Genomic DNA, 18,507 nt, shown 5'->3' with positions numbered 1-18,507 from the left:
GTCCCATGCTTACCCCCTGGCCTTTGCCAGTGCCTTTCCCCGCTCCATCTGGAAATCGCCCAGGCACTGCATCGGGCAGACACGGACAATTCAGGCCAGGCGAGGTGGGACGTGATGAGGGGAGGAGGGAAGACCAACTGAGGAAGACCAACTGACGAAGACCAACTGAGGAGACTGAAATAAAGAATAGATTTGCCTTTCTAATCTAGGCTTTATTAACTTTAAAAATCCAGTAGCACATCTTTCAACACCAGTCTCCAACCATGACTGGAGAGAACTGAATTTAAGATGGCCACCACAAATCACCTGACATCCACTACCAATCAGTTTACAACATATATCTCAAGGTAGAAACAAACAACCAATTACAATACTTCTTACTAACACAGAGAACAACCACCCCATTCACCAATCACAATACTTCTTATTAAACATAGGAAATAATCACCACATTCACCCCTCCTTTTAAAACATGCTCCAACCTAAAACAACCTTGAAAACTCATCCACAACAGTAAATATGTATCAATTTTGAGTCGTTGAAGGAAGAGGCCCCTTAAAATCAACGCCCAGACGTTCAAAAGGAGAAGTAGCCTTTATAAGATGAGCTCGTTGAGGCTTAAAGAAATTCGGTTTACACCGAGCACAGATAGAACATGATGAAGTCATCCGCTTGACGTCTTCAACTGAAAAGGGCAAATTCTTACTGCGTACGAAGTGTATCATCCTCGTAACCCCAGGATGACATAAGGCATTGTGAAGATTAATAAGCGTATCTCCGTGAATCACAGAACAATAAGCCCTCGACAGTGCATCAGCAGCAACATTATCCTTCCCCGGACGATAAACTATATCAAAATGGTAACATGTCAACTCAATCCTCCACCTCATTATTTTATCATTTTTGATCTTTCCAAAATGTTTAACATCAAACATAAAGGACACAGATTTTTGATCGGTTACCAACGTGAAATGTCGCCCCGATAAATAATGTCTCCATTTACGCAGTGCTTCTACTATTGCATATGCCTCTTTTTCTATTGAAGAATGTCTTTTTTCACTATTGTTCAAGGTACGTGAGAAAAAGGCCACAGGTCTTCCATTCTGGTTCAGAGTAGCCCCAATTGCAAAATCAGAAGCATCCATCTCAATCACAAAGGGAACCTGCTCATCAATAGAATGCACAACTGCTCCTAAGATATCCTTTTTAAAATTATCAAAACATGTCCTGGCCTCCCATGATAGAGGATATGTCGTAACCCAAATAAGGGGCCGGATCTTCTGTGAAAAGTTTGCAATCCAATTAGAATAGTAAGAAAACAGTCCAACAACTCGTTGCAAAGCCTTAGAATTAGTAGGATAAGGTAAATCGATCAATGGTCGCAGACGTTCTGGATCTGTTTAATCTTATTTCCCGAGATAATATACCCCAGTAGATTTACCTCAGCAGTCGAAAAGATACACTCCTCTTTATTAAAAGTTAAACCAACTTTTTCCGCAGCTTGAAGGAATCTTTCTAAATTAGAATCATGCTCCACCCTTGATTTACCACACACCGTAATATCATCTAAATATGAAAAGGTGTCAGAGAGAGAGTTATCACTTATAAAAGCATCCATTGCCCATTGAAAACAAGCAACACCATTAGTAACACCAAATGGTATTCGGCAAAACTGATACAGCTTTCCACCAGCCTCAAAGGCTGTATATGGTTGATCCCTCTTAACAATAGGAATCTGATGATAAGCACTCTTTAAATCAATAGTGCTAAAAAACTTATACTGAGATACTTTGTTGATAAGCTCATCAATCTTAGGCAAAGGGTACGCATCTAATTGAGTATACCTATTAATAGTTTGAGAGTAGTCTATCACCATTCGTTTCTTATGTCTCTCGTTAGTGGTGACAACTATCTGAGCCCGCCAAGGTGAACAACTAGGTTCAATGATTCCTTCCAATAAAAGACGTTGGACTTCAGAATTAATAAATTCTCTATCCTGACTGCTATACCTTCTTGACATGGTAGCAATTGGCTTGCAATCTGGCATCAAATTGGAAAAAAGTGATAATGGAGAAATGGATAAAGAAGTTAATCCACAAATGGATAAGGGTGGCTTAGTCCCTCCAAACGAAAGACTGAGAGACTCGTGTAATTTAAGCACATCATGACCAATCAAAATATCCACACAAAGATTAGGCAAAACAGATAGGCGTATATCAGTATACATATTACCTAGAAGAATTAATTTCACAAGGCAACAACCAGCTACTTGTGAAGTAAGGGTCGTCTGAGCCATACACACCTGATAAGTAACAGGCAAGATTTTCAAACACTTTTCCTTCGCAAACTGAAGACTTATAAAACTCTCGGTACTGCCTGTATCTATGAGAGCCTTCACTTCTAACCCATTAACTTGGGCCATAACTATAGCTTTGTTTAGGCCATGAGCAAATGCAGCAGAAATTGATGCAATAAACACCCTCTCTACAGGTTGAATAGTCGCAGAAGAGGAGGTAATTGAACCTAATGATTTACAAACACGTGCATAATGACCTCTCTTTCCGCATTTACTACACACAGCCTCCCGGGCAGGACACTTCAAACGAGGATGCCGGACGTTCCCACAAAAATAACACTTCTGAATCCTAGAGGCAACAGCCGCCGAAGTAGAAACTGTTTCAGAATCTAGTAAACCACTCCCATTAAGTCCACCTAATTCTTTTTCATCCGGAACTGCCGAAACCACAGTCGCAGGTCGATTAGAAAGCGCATAAGAATCCGAACTTCTCTGAGCCATATCCAATGTAGAAGCTTGCTCAAAAGCACTCTTGAGATCCAAAGTCTTATTTTCTAACAACCGCTGACAAATTGATCTAGACAGTAGTCCATTAATAAAAGCATCCCGTGCTGATTCTTCCTTATATTCTTCGGCCGTCACGGCTTTATAATTACAGTTAGCACTAAGGTGCCGAAGTGCTTGTAAATAAGTATCCAAAGATTCTCCCACCTGCTGCCTACGGGCAGATAGAAGATAACGTGCAAATACCTCATTCTTTGGTTTAACAAAAATCTTCTCCAATGTAGAAATAGCCAATTCGTAAGATTTACAGTCCAAAATATACTTATACACATCCGGAGCAATGTAGTTGATCAGCATATTCAGCTTATTCAGAGACTCTTGTTCCAACACACCCAAAAAGTTTGTAAATGTACAATACCAATGTTTCCATTTATCATCCACTCCTGCAGAATTAGGGTCAGCATTGAATCATTCTGGTTGAAGATATCGCTCCATTCTGATAAAAAGTTAATAAATTGAAATAAAGAATAGATTTGCCTTTCTAATCTAGGCTTTATTAACTTTAAAAATCCAGTAGCACATCTTTCAACACCAGTCTCCAACCATGACTGGAGAGAACTGAATTTAAGATGGCCACCACAAATCACCTGACATCCACTACCAATGAGTTTACAACATATATCTCAAGGTAGAAACAAACAACCAATTACAATACTTCTTACTAACACAGAGAACAACCACCCCATTCACCAATCACAATACTTCTTATTAAACATAGGAAATAATCACCACAGAGACGAACTGAGGGTAGGCCTCGAAACATCGGGCCTTCAGCCTCAGCCAACCTGCGACTATCTTCACGCAAACTCAAACTGTCTGCTGAAGAAGAAGAATCATCCCTGCAAGGTAAAGTACCCAAACAGAGACTTTAACTTTGGGGTACTCGAACCTGGACAATGCCCTTGCAGCGCCCGGAGACCACGTGACGACGGCAGGCTGCAGAGAGCACCAAGAGCGAACCCCGAACCCCACCATTGTTTTGAGTCCAACAAACCCTTTTGATTGGTGAGCATAAATTCTGGCCCCTCATATCTTAATCTAGTTAGGTATAGGGGGTGGGATAAGGATAAGGGGATTATTAAGATAGTTGTTTTTGCTCAATGTGCCGTGTGTTGCCCATTCCCTGTATAATTATAATTATTTGTATTTGCCTGTAATGTTACATACTGGTAATTTCTCTTAAGACTGTATCAACTTTTCCTGTTTAATAAAATCCTGAGTTTTGCTTACATCCAAACCACCTGTCTACTCGAGTCTTATCTGTATCGCTACCTGTACCTAAGTCCAGTGTCGAGAATCTCAGGGGCGTGGGAGCGATTCGAACCGCTCACGGGCAGTCAGAGGCATAACTGACTGGGCTCATGCGCCACCCCCTACAGGTGGTTATGGCTATGGAGGAACTTAGTCTCCAGGGTTGTGAAAACATGGTAATTGTTCAGGATAGACTGACATCTCTTGAGGAGCGATGGTCAGCTATTGAGCAAACAAACCAGACCTTCAGGCAAGTTCTTGGGAGTAGGACTTCCAGTACAGAAACAGGTCCTCATGGCCCCCCTGAATTGCAGTAAGGTGCTCTCAGGCCACTTGCTAGCTCTGAAGTGGGGCTGATACATGAGAGGGATGTTGGTGGCATACAACAAGGAAGTGGGGGCTCCTCTCCAAGCGCTCACGTGACCATGCCACTGCAGAGCCCTCGGTCAGAGCCCCACCAGAGTCCCCACCCAACTGAGATCGGCGTCTCAACCCTTGCACAGCCGTAGGAGCAGCAGACTGTTGCCAAGCCCTCACAGGTTCACAACCCCAGAAGACGCCCGCCAAAGGTGTCAAGACAGGAGCAGCAAGAAAGTGAGGAAGGGGCCTCCACATCTGCTGAAGCCACAGGGGAAGCACCACGTAGGAGCACGCGTAAGAGGAAGATAATGCACAAGTAGTCACAAGGGTAGTCACTTGGGTTTAATGTTGTGTTTATTTTTAAAATGTCATTACTTGTTTATTGTCATAAAAAATTCTGATGGCAAACTGTTGCAGTTGTGGTGTGTGTCATTTTGCAAATGGGACTTCCACATTGAGGGCTTAGGGCAACTTGCAATTGTCAGTATGGTGGTCAGAGTGATAGGAATCCGCAGGTTCTTGGCCATTGTCGATGGTCTGATAAGAATGTGTGAGGCAAAACTGTTTGATTGTGCAGGCTCACCAAATCTGGCCAAGATGAATGCGTCCCTTGCATCCCAGGCAGCAATGTGGTCGCGCACTGGCACCTTCTGGCCTATGCAGCTTCAGGTGGGTGAGCAGCAGCTTGGAGCTCATGCTGTTACTCCTGCAGTTGGTGCTGCTGTTGTTCAGGGTTCTGCTGCTGCCGCGGCTGGTGTTCGTCCGAATCTGATGTCCAGGAGGAAAGAAAATAAATGGTTCCCATTCTTCTGGCATATACCTCAGTTAAGGAAGTGCTCATTCAAGGTGGGGGGAGGGGTTTCTCAGGAGGTCACACTGGAGATGGGTGTCAGGCGCCAAACTTCCACAACAATGAGTAGGCCTGTTAAAAGTTCCCCCAGACCTGAGACAACAAAGTTCTGCCACCTGCAAATGAAGGTTGGTGAAAACTCCTTTTTAATGGTGGAGCTGCAGCTGTTAGTAAGCAATCCACTTGTGCTGCTGCCAGGTTTCACTGGCGTGTTTCAGAGGAGACAGGCAGCATGTGGGAAAACTGTTAAAATCAGAAAGGCCTCTCAAAATGGGATTATAGAGGCACTTAACTGGTTGTTAAGGGCTTTAAGGGCCTATCCCGCCTCTTGGAAGCGGGATGGAGACGGGGTCAGAAAACTCGCATGTGGGAAAATTGCTCGGAGGGAGGATGGAGGCGGGATCGGACCCGCCCGCCAGTTTTTGCGATTTTAACACCTCACACGCCTCCAATCCCGCCTCCTCGGGCCTGGCAAAATTGAGCCCTATGACTTTTTATGACTATGACTCTATACAAGACATTTATACTAAAACTTGCAATGTAGCTGTAAGATGAAAATGTGTTCCTAACGTGCTTACAAACAAGCAACCTCTAATGATGTGAAATTTCTGGCAAGATAGATCTTATTTTTCTTTCATGGAAACTGGCAGTAGACAGAGTTCTATTCTTTAGTTTAATGACACATTGGCACAACTGGTTACTACTTTCAAACAAAATGATTGTTCAGCAGAATCTCTCCTTTTAGCAATGTCCAAACAGATTTCCATATTGGAACTAACAACCTTGCAAGCGAGAGTCTCACATGTTGTTACCAGAGACAATAATAAGTAGTTATAGCAGCCTAAATGGGGTTATTGCAGTATTCAAGTACTCAAGAAATGAAAGCCAGAACTGGCATCAATAGAAGAGCATTAACCATTATGGTACTAACTCCTGGATCTCCCAACCTGTTTACTACTTGAAATGTCCAGAAACTTGGGGCCAAAAATCCTTGGCCCTTCTGGTGCAATCCTGCTATAATTCTGGCAGACACAACCGGAAAGGCCACAAATTAGACTGGGACTCAGTTATGCTACTATTGGCCTTCCCTGAGAGCTTCCTAGATGGCCTGTCCCAAATAAGACCATTGACACAGGAATGGGTGGGGCTGGGGACGAGGAGCCTGCATTACTGTGCCTGCATCTCCAGCCCTCAAAGGGACCCAAAGTAACATCAGCGGTGGTATGTACCAGCCAGCTGTGGGACCATGCTAGTGTCCGTGACCTGGAGCCGAGCAGAAAAGTTCAGTCCCTTAACAACTGGGGCTCAACATTTCTGTGTTCACTAATCTTATCAAAAATGTACAGTAAAAGTAGTATCAATGGACAATTTATCCATTCATGTTTATAAACATACAAATCTGGAAAATTTGAAAAAGCTGTCCAACAGTTTCAAAAAAGCTAACAGCTCAAAACACAGCTCTGAATATAAAACTATGACATGTGAAATCAAGGAATTAAACTGAGGGTGCAGTAACCTGAATAGTAACTGTTACATTGTTATAGTATCACATCGTTAAATGGAACTACTTTGGTATGGAACTACTTTGGTATGGTGTAGTTATATTGCTATGTGGCACACTGTGCACGGGCAGTGCACAGTGCAGCGTCGGACATCTTGTATCACTCCGCACTATGCGGCAGCACTGTAACAAAGAAAGAATACAGCAGTAAAAGCACTAACTAAAAATGAACTAAAAGTGACTGTAATATATATAGTAATAAGAACACAAGGAGACACAACATGGTGACAGCGGTATAAGTGAGTACAAAATTGTGCTATACGAACTACGAATAAGACGAAAAGTGATTTTATGAGCTGATTGAGAGTGAATCGTACGGGAAACTAAAATGACGGCTGCCACTGCACTGACTATGCAAATGCAACCCCTCATGAACTGGGAAGCCGACGATATAGTAGAAGCACTCCGCAAGTTCAAACAGAAATGTGAGCTTACATTCAAAAGCTTCCTGAAGGGTACTACCAACGAGGAAAAGGTTAGTTACATTCTGTTGTGGACAGGAGAAAAAGGTCTAGATTTGTATAATAGCTGGAGTTTGACTGAAGAGGAAAAGGAAAACCCTGCGACAATTTTTGATAAATTCAGCAACCATCTAGAGCCTAAATCCAATCACTGTATACACAGATACAAATTCCAGAGTCTAAGACAGGAACCCGGTGAAACAGCTGACAATTTCCTGACAAGGCTGAGAAATGAAGCCAGCAAGTGTAAATTTAAGGAAATGGAGGAAAGGCTTGTGGACCAGCTAATATGGGGGTCAGCGCATGTAGAGGTACAAAAAGCCCTGATAGGAAAAGAAAAGCTCGGAAGAACAGAGGCTATAGATACTGCAAGAGCCCATGAAGCCGCAAATGAAAATGCTGATTTCTCAAACGGCTGACATGCGGACGGCTTCTGAGACGGACAACAGAGTGGATGCAGTGAGAGAAAAGTACAACACACAAAAGACATGCACATGACAACGGGGGAAACATGTGCAGAAATTGTGGAAGACCGCACGATTACACAGACAAGAGGAAATGTCCAGCATATGGAACAAGCTGCAATGCATGTGGCAAACTAAACCACTGGGAAAAGAGGTGTAGAATGAAGAAAGAAGGAACATACATCAAAAAACAAAGGCGGACAGCAGAACCAGAGAAAGAAACACAATATCCATGCCATGGATGAGCAGGATGATGATGATGATAACGACAATGCACTAAACATCGAAACCATAAAGATACAGCTTCACAAGATGTCCAGAGCGGAAAATACTCCGAGGAGAGAATTGCACACCATCATCCAAATCAAAAAAAAGGTCAAAGGTCGGCCCACAACCATCAACTTAAAGTTGAAGCTGGACACAGGGGCTCAGAGCAACATTCTCCCATTGAGACTGTACCAGCAGATCTTTCCCGAAAACCTGAGAGAAGATGGCTACCTGAAAAATGGTTGTTTAAAGGCAAGTAATGTCACGCTGACAGCATACAGGGGGAGTGAGATTAAACAACTCGGAATAACCTTTATCAAAGGGACACATAAAAGAAAGAACACCAACTGCTTGTTCTATGTCACCGACACTGAGGGGCCAGCGATCCTGGGATTAAACAGCTGCGAGAAGTTGAGATTGATCTCAGTGCATCACGAGCTGACGGAAACGCCACTGAAGATAGACAGCAACACCCCACTGGAGAACCGCCCACAAATCAAAAGTAAAAAAGACTTGATAGACATGTATCCGGAATGTTTCAATGATACAGTGGGATGTTTCGGAGATTTCCAATACCACATCACCATTGATCCAGAGGTAAAGCCCGTTATCCATGCTCCACGAAAAGTACCCATCGAGCTGAAGACAAAGCTTGAAAGAGAGCTAAAGGAGATGGAAGAAAAGGGAGTGATCGTAAAGGTCACTGAACCCACAGACTGGGTAAACTCAATTGTGGTATGAGAAAAGCCAAACGGGCGTCTCAGAATATGTTTGGACCCCAAAGATCTAAACCAGACGATAAAGAGGGACCACTATCCCACCCCAATGCTAGAGGAGATTACACCATCACTGACAGGAGCCAAGGTTTTCTCAAAACTAGATGCCAGAAACGGATATTGGAACGCGAAGTTGGATGAGGAATCAACAACACTGACAACATTCAACACACCATTTGGGCGTTACAAATTCCTGCGGCTACCATTCGGGCTAAAGGTCAGTCAAGATATCTTTCAGCAGAAAATAGACGAGACATACAGAGGCTGTGAAGGAGCTATAGGAATAGCTGATGATATTCAGATCTATGGAGCAGATGAAAGAGACCATGACATGCACCTACATGAGGCCATGGAGAGTACCAGGAAGGCTGGCATCAAGTTAAATGCAGATAAGTGCATAGTTAAAGTCAAGGAATGCCAATTCTTCGGTATGATTTATACACCAGAGGGAGTCAAGCCAAATCCAGAGAAGATTGCGGCGATTGCTGAAATGAAACCACCCAAAGACAAGAAAGAGCTGAGGAGTTACCTCGGTTTGGTCCAATACATGAGTTCTTTCATCCCACACATGTTGGAACATACAACAAATCTCAGAGAGCTATTGAAAGAAGACGCCAAATACCAGTGGTCTGAATCACACGAAAGGAATTTCAAACAACTTAAAGAACTGTTGTGCAAAGAAACATGTCTGTCATATTATGACAGAAGAAAACCAGTCACTCTGCAAGTAGACGCTTCTACCAAAGGACTAGGGGCAGCTCTGGTGCAGGAAGGAAAGCCGATAGCTTTCGCATCAAAGGCCTTGATGTCAGCCGAGACGAGATACGCCAACATAGAAAGAGAACTATTAGCAGTAGTGTACGGATGCGAGAAATTCCATACATACCTGTATGGCAGGCGATTTACAATAGAGAGTGACCATCGTCCACTAGAACAGATCTATAAGAAGAATCTGTGCAAAGCGCCTGCAAGACTGCAAAGACTACTTCTAAGGCTCCAAAGCTATGACTTCATGCTTAAATATAAGCCAGGAAAGGAAATGGTGCTAGCAGATGCGTTGTCTCGATTGTCACCATATGAGAAACACGAGGTGGAGGGCCTAACAGTAAAAATCCACCACCTAGTGAATGTTACCCCTACAAAGCTCAGTCAAATCAGAGATGAGACTAGCAAAGATGAGGAGTTGCAACTACTCACACAAGTAATACAGGGGTGGCCGGAGAGAATCCAGCAGGTACAGGCGACAATTCATCAATACTGGACGATTAAAGACGATATTGCAGTAGAAGACGGTATTCTCCTTGCTGGATCGAGGATCATCATGCCAAAGACGATGCAGACACAACTTCTCCATCTCATACATGAAGGCCACATGGGAATGGAGAAATGCAAGCTGAGAGCCAGATCAGCTGTATACTGGATAGGCATGCACAAAAATATCGAACAGATGGTCTCTGCATGTGGTATATGCCAGAAATACAGAAATGCACAACAGAAAGAGGAGATGATACATAGTGAAATACCGTCAAGATCATGGCACACTGTTGGGGCTGATCTCTTCATGTGCAATCAAGAATGGTATCTCATAGTGGCAGATTACTATTCCAAGTTTCCTTTTGTGAGAAGGATGAAAGACTTGAGAGCCACAACTACCACCAGGATTGCAAAGAGCTTGTTTGCTGAACAAGGAATCCCAGAAAAGGTAATCTGTGACAATGGAACCCAGTTCACATCGAGTGAATTCAGAGCTCTGGCAGAAAAGTATGGGTTCAAAATAGTAACCTCATCCCCACATTTCCCAAGGGGACACGGGTTCATCGAAAGACAGATCCAGACTGTCAAGAGAACTCTCATCAAAAGTAGTGAGATGGGGGAAGACCAAGACCTTGCCCTCCTATCACTCAGATCAACACCACTGAAAGCGGACATGAAATCACCTGCGGAATTGCTGAATGGGAGGAAGTTTAAGACTACACTACCAGCAAAAATACATCCTCCCAGGACCAGGAGGACTTCAGACAAAAGCTGGCAGAAGTACAAATCGTAGGAAGCAAACATTACGATAAACATGCAAAGATGCTACCAGAATTGCTGAATGGACAATCAGTGCATGTGCAAGACCCGGTGTTGAAAACCTGGAATCCAGCCAAGGTCATTGGAAAAGCTGATACTCCAAGATCCTACTTCGTAGAGACTGAACTTGGTAACCAATACAGACGGAACAGACTCCACATCAGACCTTCACCTGAACTGGATAAGCAGCAGACAACATCAGCAACATTGACAACACCAGCTACCACAAGCAGTACAACACCAGAAACAAGCGCTACAAATCAAACAACCACGAGCATGCACACTCCAACTCCAAAGGCGACAGCAACAACAACAACAAGAGCAGAACACACCACAGAGAGAAATGGTCACCACCAAATCCACAAGATGGAGGGACAACATCCAACCACCTGAGCGATATCGCGAATAAAAAAAAAACTCACGATTCTTTGTAGTTGATAATAGTTTAGATATAATGGCCTAGAAATTCAGTATAGCCACTTTTGGGGCGGTAAAGTCGGGTGGCCGCTAAAGTTTGCGCCCGGCGCAAAGTCGAGCCCCCTTCGCCGATATTCAGTTGCATCGCACTAAGAGGTTGCTGCTGCGCTAAAACAGGCGATGCACGACTATCATTAGGTGCTAAGCCGGCAGCCCGGGGCGCTAACACCGGAAGTTGGGCACAGGGCAGGTGCGGCGAGCTGCTGATTGCCGGCAGACACTCTGGCTCCGGTGAGCTCTTAAAGGGGGAGGGTGGATTTGTTTTTTTGACAGGCCGAGACTAGTGTATTTGTGTTTTTGGGGAGGGCTTCTCTCCATCACTTTGTTGTTGTTCCTCCTCCTCCTCCTCCTCCTCCTCCTCCCAAAGAAGGAGTGTTGCAAAACGGCTGCCTTTTCTACTGCAGGAGTGCCCTTTAATTTGCGCTCCCCGCGGCCCGCCTCGGCTGTGTACCGTTCCACTTCACAGTCGTTCGGGCCGCCAGGTGCACAATGGGGCGGCGCGAGTGAAGTTCCGGTTCCGGGCGCACAAAGGGCGTTGCACGATGAAATGACGTCATGATCTGCACGCGCAGATGAGCGCGCGCAATGACTTTGCGCCGGCGCTAAATGTCTACTGAAGTTGGGGCAAGGCGCAGATCGCGCTGCGCCCGGGCGCTAAGCGCCTAGCGCTCGAGATCTACTCCTCCTAAGGCGCTAACAGCTGGCGCAGCCAACTGAATTTCTAGGCCAATATTTGTTAATTTAAATTGTTAAATTTCATGTTTTAGTTTTTTGAGAAAGAGGGATGTTACATTGTTATAGTATCACATCGTTAAATGGAACTACTTTGGTATGGAACTACTTTGGTATGGTGTAGTTATATTGCTGTGTGGCACACTGTGCACAGGCAGCGCACAGTGCAGCGTCGGACATCTTGTATCACTCCGCACCATGCGGCAGCACTGTAACAAAGAAAGAATACAGCAGTAAAAGCACTAACTAAAATGAACTAAAAGTGTCTGTAATATATATATAGTATATAAGAACACAAGGAGACACAACAGTAACTACACTTCTAAAACAGCAAAATGAAAATGATTCCCATGGGAATATTTGCACTTCCTCAAATGCACCTATTCCAATTAATAATATATCTATAAAGATATTGTAAGTAGGATGTCTAAGTGTAAGATATCCACTAAATTCTGTGGAAAAGCAGAGACTTAGGAAGTGCGTAGATAGTTGACAGATGACATTTAATATTTTTATGTGTGAAATCTAGAAAGTTGCATTTGCTGAATGGTCTTCACACAGTTTTACTAGGCCTTTTTTCTTTCTTCATTTGACAGCAAGTTTTCAGCACTTATGATGCACTTCATGATGGTGGACCACTGTTACACATGTAGTAACTAATATGGTGCTGTCAGTTTTCATACAAACACTAGAATTATTTGCAGACTTTTCGAATCATAGAGCTGAATTTTAATCTGCAGAAACACGTGGGTTTGGGTGCAGGTGGGGGGTGAAAAATTGACGAAATTGACAGTGTGTCGGGAAGCCAGCTCCAACCCGCCAACTTTCGCATTTGGCTCGAGCGCGTTAGGAAGCCTGTGCGCAACCAACTCGGAAGAGGCAGGTTGTCAATTAACATATGTTAATCACTCAATTAGAGCAATATTTCAACACACTTTTCAGTTCAACGTCGGGTGCACGGGTCTCCTGGGCTTCCTGGAACTCAAAAGCAAGGCGAGCACACAGTGGCAATTGAGGGGGCTGAATCGATATCAGGCAAATATGCCAATAAATACTCAGTACTCACAGCTGCTTTCTTCCCTGTGTAGGATCCGTTCCTCCGCCCCAACGGTAAAAATTTGACTATGAAATATAAAAACCCAGAACTGCAGAAACAGCAAAAAGGGCTCGGTGATAATGGGTTAATTCAAACAATGCAGTCGAAACCACGACTGGATCACAGACAATCTAAAATACGAATGATTCGCATATTCATTTACCTTAAGGGTTTACATTGTCCACCTTAGACCATGGCCCCCGAATAAATAGTTGCAGTGCATGCCTAGACAATGGGCTGAGCCTCGAACCTTTTGAATACGAATGCTAACAGAAATCAACAACCTCGCATATGCAGTCGCTTTGGGAGGGTTGCATTGTCAGAAAGATATCTCAAATAAATGGACAATTCACACATTTTAAAATGAATCGTACGCTCAGAAGGGGGCCAAGAAATACTGAAAGTTGGTTTTGGTTTAAAGTAAGATCACTTCGAAGACAATGGTGTGGGAAGCGGACAGCGAACAGAAAGATTCAGGCCTACAATCAACTCCAAGAGACAGCCGATCGGGAGTGGTGATTGTATGTTACAGCCAAATCATAGAGGGGGCTTTTATGATTGAGTCTGAGTAAGTTTGTGAGTTTCAGTCAGATCACAATAAGGGTTTTGTGATTGAGTCTGGGTAACTTTATATGTAACAGTCAAATCGCGGACGGGTTTAACTATGTCATATTGTATCGATGCAAATGACCCTTGCATAGGGGTTTGTATTTTTGGGTTGTTAGTCTGATACAAATCGTAGGGATTTATACTGGGAAAGTAATTGTGTGTGTGTGTTTAATAAATGAACAAATCAAAGGTTGGGCCAAAACCTTGTGCCGTGTGTATTTTGTTCTTGTAAATCCTGACGTCCAAGAACTGTGTGTAACGAGGGACCAGTATCGGAGAAAACCCCTTGCAGAATCTGGGACTGGCGGCAATACGTCAAGGTTTAAAACAAAATTATGGACAGGGTTAAGTGCAAGAAACCCGCGATGGATGATAGGGTATCCTCGTATGTGTTTGGGAAAGTAAATATTTCCGAACACTGGGTGTGGGAAATGTTACACTCTGACAGTCCGTATGAGAAAGCGATAGCGTGGACGGGTAGTAGCATACATAAGAAATCGAAGGAAAAGGCAATTTGGCTAATATGTATGAAGAAACAAATTCAGATGCTCACGGAGAAAGTTGAGCATTTGGGAAAAGAGAAACAGGAACCAGAAAGTAGGGCAGGAGAGAGAGAGGCCATAGTGAACCGGCTGACGGAAGATTTGAGCTTTGAAAGGCAGAAGAGAAAAGCGCAGGAAGAAACAGCTAGAAACACATTAGAGTACCTGCAATATCAGGTCACCAAAAGTAGAAGGCAGTGTCAGGCTCAGCGTGAGGAAGGTAATAGGAACTCAGAGAGAGCTGACAAGGCTGAGGAGCAGTTAAAAGATATTAAGGTGGCAGGGTAGCCAAAAACCGGGAACATGAAGAGGCCGGTCACGGGTCCTGTAACGAAAAAATCCGTAGGTTGACCCGAGCATTATCCAGGGCCAGGGGTATGGTTTGTCTCATGGCACCAGGGGAAGTTGGGGTAGACTGGAATGAGGAGGAAAAGGAGCCCGATGATGGGATCCAGTATAGAGAGGTTCGACCGGCTCCCGAAGCACAGGGACCACCGGAACTGATGTGTCCCCGGCGACAGCAAAAGTTTGGTCCACTCCCATAAGGCGGTAGTCAGGGGCCATTGCAGCGTGATTATGTGCTTCCCTATACTGTACATCCCTTCAGTTGCAGGAAATGCTGGCCAGTGTGCCGAAACTGAAGCACGGAGGGAATGCCTCTGTTCATTTTGCTAATGTAGAGCAGATAGGAGGGATCAATAATTGTGACGACGGCGAACGGAAAAAGCTGATACTGTTCTCTCTAGATGGGAAGCTGTACCAGGGTTTGTCGGCAGCCACTAAGTTAGGAGGAGGTACCCTGGATGGGGTAAAGGAGGAAATTTTAATGGCGCTGGGACATAGCCAGGGCAGCCCGTTCTTGCAGGTCGAGCAGACCAGACAGCTGGCTGGCGAAGCACCGGATGCATTCGCAGACAGGTTGTGGCCCGTGTATCTGAAAGCAACGGGGGGAAATCTAGCCCGAGCTCAGTTGTTAGGGGCTCCCAGGAATCATTGGTTGAGGACCCTAGTGGCTAACAGCCTGTCACGGATCAGGGCTCGGGCAGAATCCGAGGAAGTTAATAATACAGAGACAGGCGTGTTAAGGAAACTGACTCTGGCTTTTAAATCCAACCGAGGGGAGGAGAATAAACAAAAGGGAAAAGTGCACGAGATGATGGGAAGCATGGATGGTAGAAAAGAGTGGAAGCAGGAGGGGGGTAAGGTGGACAGATCCCAGGCGTGCTTTAACTGTGGGAGAATAGGACACTGGAACAGGGAGTGCAAGTTCCCAAAAAGGGAAAAACCTGGATACGGGGGTCCCTCAAGGTCAAAACCGCAGGTAGTAGAGGCAGAGAAGGAAAGGGTAGAAGACCCGGTGGAACTTCTAGTGACCGCGTTACGGCAGGTTATGGGCAAAGACCAGGGAAAGCTGGACGCTGCCGTATGTAGTGAAAAGCCCAGCGCGCCCCCACTTCTCCCATGACTAGGACACACCCAGCCCAGGTACCTGTGCCCGCTCACCTACGATGAGTGGGGCAGACCTTGTGTAGAGATCAGGGTAGAGATCGGGGAAAGTATTTAGTGGACACCGGAGCTTCGAGTACGGTGGTTCACTCACCAAACCTGACCACTTCTCCATGGTCGAGCAGGGTCCCGTTTAAGTTAGTGGGTTTCACAGGGAACGAGCAGGCTGGGGCGGTATCAAAACCTTTGTCCATAGGGTTAGGACCTCTTGTCACTAAGTGGGAATGTGTACTGATGCAATTGGATCAGCCCAACGCGGGGTCCTTGGAGCTGATTTTATGCTGGCCCACTATGTGATCATGGATATGAGAAACCACTTGATGTGCCTCAATTAATCCGAGACTCAATGTTAGTGGAACAAAACAAGGCTTTTATTAACTTAGAAGGTAACACACAGTGGAGAGGTATCTTCCATCCAGAGGTCTGCTGTACTGGATGCGAGGCAGGCTGAGCCAGCTTACATAGGGGCCAGGTATGGGCGGAGCCCTACACACAATACATTACAATACAATACAATGGTGAGGAAACGGAACTGAGGTAAGGGAAATGAAACTGAAACTAAACCACCGTCACAGGCAGAGAATACTGTGAGTGATGAATGGCATATTTCATCACACCACTGTCTATGGGGGGCGGTTGGTTCAGATAAACCTGAGGAAGTTCTAGTTACCCCAAGGCGGAGAAAGTGAAAGGTAGCGCCTGTATTATGAAACTGAAGGGTAGCTATGTCTTGGAACAATTGGTCCGTAGCACCCCGGAAAGGTATCAGGGGGTATGTGAAAAATAATCTCGCAGTGTTCGCCACTCACCGACATGACTGCGGAAGGGTAACGGGGGTAGAGGTGGAGGTACACGGGGACCCAATCTCACGACCTCAGAAACAGTATCGTTTTCCCTGGGAGGCAGAGAAGGACCTGGAAACTGCACTGAACACCCTCGTGGAACAAAGGGTACTGAGGCCGATAGTGGTTCACGTAAATTCACCCCTATGGCCAGTTAAGAAGCCCAATCATTCATAGAGAGCCACGGTAGACTACTGGGTTCTCAATAAAGGTATTCCAGCATGCGCGCCCATGGTAGCAGCAGTAGCCGATCTAATAGGGAATATCCCTGCGGAGGCAACAACGTTCACTGTATTGGACATAGCTAACGGGTTCTGGTCTATCCCAGTAAGACGGGAGGATCAGTATAAATTTGCCTTTACATTCAGTATATGGCTAATGCTTTAAAGAATTTCAGTCAGCCTAGCCAGTTGATCCAGTATGTGGATGACCTATTATTATTCTCAGAAAGTGCAGAGGACCACAGGCCACTACTGGACGAGCTACTAAAGCTGTTGGGGGAGGCAGGGTTTAAGGCAAACCCCAAGAAAGCCCAAATAGGACAGGAGGAGGTGAAATTCTTAGGATTGACGATTAGGGCAGGGGAAAGGGCTATAGACGAGGTGGGCAGTACAGGAACTACTCGCTCCAAAGAGTGTAACTGGGGTGAGATCTTTTGGTATGGCAGGGTATTGCAGGGATTTTATTGAAGGCTATGCAGCCACGGCAGCCCCTTTGCTTAGATTCCTTAGGAAAGGAGTAGGATGGGAATGGGATGAGAGTTGTAAGGAGGCATTTACTCGCCTGAAGGAAAGTTTACAAACTGCACCCGCACTAGTAGCAATAAATGGGAAGGAAGATTTTTATCTGGAGGTAGCAGCTCCTGGGGATAGTTTGAGTGCAGTGTTGCTCCAAGAACGGCATGACAGGTTGAGGCCAGTAGCTTATGCCTCCCGAGTCCTGACAGATGTAGAGAGGAGTTACTCGAACTGTGAAAGACACCTTTTGGCGAGCTATTGGGCCGTCAAACATTTCCAATTATTTACGGGGTCATCTTTAATAACCTTACTGACATGTCATACCCCGACACAGATGCTATTGGACGACAAAAGATAGGACAGTGAGTTGCAGTTGTATTGCCTGCTGGACATTGCTACTCTCCCAGATGAACCTGAGGGTGGAAAGATTGGCGGAACCTAAGCTGGCCTTGAACATGATTTATCCAGGGACGAAACACGTGTGCACAGTAGAAGGGGTATCGTATGTAGACGTGGGATTCCGGGCCGGGCAACATCCGACAGGGAGAGATATATATGTGGATGGGTCCAGCTCAGTGACAAACGGAAAGTGTAGGACAGGGTGTGGAATTTATGACCCAGGGGCTGGGATAGAGAAAGCCATCAAACTCCCCAGCACACTGAGCACACAGCAGGCTGAGCTGGTGGCTGTAGCTTATGTGGTCACGTATCCCGAGGAAGTCCCAACCCCCTACACAATATGCTCAGACTTGATGTTCACATGCAATTCTTGCACTGAATATCTGGCAATATGGGCTAGACAAGGATTCAAATCCACCAACGGGAAACCGTTAGTAACCGCCCCACTGCTGAACACAATCCAGGGCGTTATGGGCAATAAAGGGGAGTGTTACATTCAAAAAGTAAAGGCGCACTCAAAAACTGAGCCTAAATGGAAAGGTAACCAGAAGGCCGACGAGTTGGCAAAAAGGGGGCCAGGGAGGGAATACTTTGGGACCCGTACCAATCTGGAGAGATCGCGGCCCTAAGGGATATGGAGGGCC

The sequence above is a fragment of the Somniosus microcephalus genome, chromosome 9 (assembly GCF_052327205.1).
Source record: "Somniosus microcephalus isolate GS21.2 chromosome 9, FLI_Smic_1.0, whole genome shotgun sequence".
In the NCBI taxonomy this organism is placed as follows: Eukaryota; Metazoa; Chordata; class Chondrichthyes; order Squaliformes; family Somniosidae; genus Somniosus; species Somniosus microcephalus.
Note: the sequence above shows the minus strand (reverse complement) of the source record.